Source organism: Ailuropoda melanoleuca, chromosome 6 (genome assembly GCF_002007445.2).
Source record: "Ailuropoda melanoleuca isolate Jingjing chromosome 6, ASM200744v2, whole genome shotgun sequence".
Lineage (NCBI taxonomy): Eukaryota > Metazoa > Chordata > Mammalia > Carnivora > Ursidae > Ailuropoda > Ailuropoda melanoleuca.
Window position 1 is genome coordinate 69,232,965 of NC_048223.1, and position 3,988 is coordinate 69,236,952.

A 3,988-nucleotide genomic window follows, 5' to 3' on the forward strand; every position below is an offset into this window, starting at 1 on the left:
CCACTTTGAAGAGATGTGGAAAAGCAAGCCTCAGCACATGGTATTAAACAACTGAGACTAGAGAAAAAGCAACAGTTTTCAAATCAGCAACAGTTATAACCATTTGATTACTTTCATACACATTATTAATTAGGCTGTTTATATTTTAATGAAAAAACATACAGAAGTACAGCTGTGTAACTTCTAAGAGGTAAGATAACTTTTCACAACAATAAACAATAGCAATAGCAATAACAACCGCAGAAGCAGCTTAATTTTGGATCACAAGCCATCATAGTCGTTCAATTCCAAATATTAAAACAAGATTGCGGAGACACAGTTCTTGTTGTATATTTCGTTTTACTTGGGAAGAAGTATATCTTTTCCAGTCATAAAGTAACTTCTGCAAGGCAGTAATTCCTTCTAGAATTGGTGCCTCGCACCCTTGATGACTAAAATTATAAGCGTTTTTGAATGTCAGCTATGAAATAGGAACAATACAAGATGCAAAGCAGAATAAGATACGGCCATTACTTTCAAGGACTTACAGAAGAGCTGGGGCAATACACTTCACACATGGAGAAATTATCAAGAGAACAGAATCCTAGAAATCAAGAGTAGGGAAGGTTTCAGTCTTGGAATCATTATTTTTTAGTCTTGTGATCTTGGTCAAGATTTCTTCTTCTTCTTTTTTTTTCTTTCAAGGAAGAAAAGGGTGGAATTTCATCTTTATTTACAGGATATTGTAAGATAAGAGATTCCACATAGAAATAAGAAACCCACTGAGCAGAGAAGTGTCATGTAGTATGGACAGTTTGGAACTGTTCAAGTGTAGTTTCCTTGTAAAAAGTGATACATTAACAAAACATATTTAAAAAGAGTTCTTAGTCCACTAAGAAACAGTAAGACAAACTTATGCCAACATAATACACAACAAACAACGGGATGCCTCCGCTGTACAATCTGAAGGTTAAAGGTCCCAGGAGTGGCATCCTGAACTTGGAATGTATAGCCTTCAGAGGTGGTTTGTGGCACAACATTCTGATCTTTCACTTCCTCTACAGAGAAATAGTTCTCAATGAAGTTTAATGAAGCTTTGCACACAGATTCATGTTCATGGTTTTGTAGCACTTTACTTTTGTCCAAACCTCCACATTCTTCAATCATTATATTAAGTTTCTCAGTTTCACCTAGCTTCTCAGCAGCCTGAAAGATGTTTGAAATGGCATCCAGAATAACCAGAATAATTATGGGATCCGTCACAGTTGGTTCACCAATGGTTCTGTTATGCCACAATGAACAAGGTATACAACCTGTTCAATTATTCCGCCACTTGTATAGTTGGTTACAACACATACAGCTTCCTTTTGTGTCTGAAAGTCTGCCTTAGAGAGAACACCAAGGAGGAACGGGACTAATCCATGATTAACAACTTGCTATATCTGGTCCTGGAGAACAGATGTGATGTTTGCTATTGTCCACATAATTTCCTTCTGAATATTAGTTTTGGGGTTCGTTAGCAGGCTGGGAAAGACAGCAAGTGCTCCTCCATCTATTACACCCTGAGTCTGTTCATCTGTCCCAGTGACAATATTTCCTGTGGCTCTCAGTGCAAAAGTCACAATGGGTAATTCAGTAGCTCCTTGAAGCTTCACAAGTTGGGGGACAACTCCTGTTTTCATAACCATTTCAGTCTGTTTATTTGGACCATCAGTAAGGTAGTAAATCACCCAGCAGGTATCTGCTAATACTTCTGGATCATCATGATGCAGGAGATGAACTGATGCAGGTAGGAAGAGTCTGCTCAACAGCATCTAACAGGGGCTGTAGGATTCTTGTTGCAAAGGCTTGAAAGTGTCCATGTAGTAACCGTATGCTAAAGATGACATGCTAAAAACATGTATTGAGTATATACAAGATGGAGGAAGGTATTAGGCATTGTGGGGTTACTGAATTAATTTCATTCAATTTAGGAACTAGAAGGTGAGATAAGACATATCCATAATTCAAAGTAGCATTTAAAAAAATTAAAATACAATGGTAAATAAATTGGTGGAATTTTAGGAACAAAGTTGCATGTGTAGATACAAAGTATCTATTTAGACATTATATTGTCCTGAGAACTTCTACTTTACATCAAGCTTACTACTTATTTCTTTAAATTAGATTTATTAGTTTATTGAACTACATCTGTTCTGGTAATTGGCTATATTGCACAAGCATGCCCTATATTTGAAGCATATCGTTGTCGTCAGCTGGTATCAGGTTTTAAAAAGGCTCCAGGAAATATCCATAGGGAATCAAATTCATACATTTCTTATTAGTGATTCTTATTATTTAGATAATAGAATACTGGACCATGTTTCTAGATTTATTTGGAGAACTCTACTCATTTCAGATATGAATATCATCTTTAATCAAAGATACGTGAGATAAAAATGTAATATAATATAGTATCTATTGTGTACCCTGAAATTTAGTTTAAAAAACCTCTTTGGAACACATTTTTTAAATGTTGAAAACGTTATTTGGGTCTACATCTCACACTCAACTCACTCCAGCAAATTCTGCGTCAGTTTGTATCCTCAGTCTCTAATCTTAGGTCTGCTTCCCAGTAGACAATACAGATGGAGGCACTTGTTAAATTTTCAAACATGGTACAAGTTATCATCATCACATCTTATTATACTCTTTTACAGAAAGCTTTTAGTGGCAGATAGTATGATTTTTCCCATCTTGAACCTAGCAAATCTTTTTTCTTCTGAACTTAATAATAATCCTCTTGCTCTGAAGGTGTTTTGCCCAGGTTGCTACAACCAAATACCATATGCTGGGTGGCTTGTAAATAACAGGTTTATTTCTCACAACTGTAAAGGCTGCAAGTCTGAGATCAGGGTGTTGTCATGGTTGGGGTCTGGTAAAAACCTACCTCTGTTTACAGATGGATATTTTTTCATTGTGTCCTCACATGACAGAGAGAGGGTAAGAGAGCTCTCTGGGGTCTCTTTTATAAGGGCACTAATCCCATTCATGAAGTCAAGACCCTCATGACTTACTAACCTTCCAGATGCTCTACTTCCCACTGACATCACGTAAGGGTTAAGATTTCAACATATGAATTACGGAGGACCATACCGGAAAGGTATTAAATGTATAGCACTGGAGCTATGGAGTCAGAGCATCTGGGTTCTAATCACAGCTAATATGTATGATCTAGAATAACAGTTGTACCTATAAATTTCTGGTCATCCACCCTTAGTCTCCAAGATATGCATTGGTCAAAGTGCAAAGTTAAAGGATGTAATAGCATAATCCTTGAATTTTAAAGTAAAATGGTGATACTAATCTGTGTCTTCTACATGATTGTGGTATTGCCTTGGCATTATTTTTGATAGGGAAAGAGAAAGATCCCGGGACTTTTAGTTGGATATTTGTATTGCAGTAGGTAAATTACCAATGAGGTCATGCTAGCAGCTATAATAGACAAATTACAAATCTTACAGCCTTACGCAGTGTGTATTCTCACTCCTGCTCTAGTGTAGGGTGGGTGTTTGTACTCAGATGGCTTCCCCCTAAGAGACCTTGGAACCTGGACTTTTTCCTCTTGGTGACTGACTCTCCTTTAGACTCTCTTTTGATTTAGCTGGAACTTGGGGAAAGAAAGCAAAAAAAGGATTGTGCCAGAGGTGTTTATGGCTCAGAACTTGAAATAAAATACTCATATTTTCTTGGCCAGAACTCAGTCATATGGCCAAACTTGTCTGCAAGAGAAATATAACCCAACTATGTTTCAGGAATTACAAAGAAACTCAAACTAGGAAAAAAGGTAGGAAATAAATTGAGGTTCAAGTAGGGCCATCAGAGAGGTTTACAAGATAAATTTCCATTATTCAGCTGATCTATAGGAGTTTTAACCTGTGTTAGTGAGTTAACATTGGGCCATATTCAGCAATCTCTGAAATATCTCCATCTGGGTTTTTCCATTTTCTGAGTGCTAAGGAATCTTGTT

The 3,988-nt window shown here is 36.9% G+C and overlaps 1 pseudogene; it reads right to left on the reverse strand.

Moving 5' to 3' along the window:
- Positions 1-804: 804 nt before the first annotated feature.
- LOC105240538 lies at positions 805-1,868 on the reverse strand (annotated as a pseudogene).
- Positions 1,869-3,988: the final 2,120 nt, after the last annotated feature.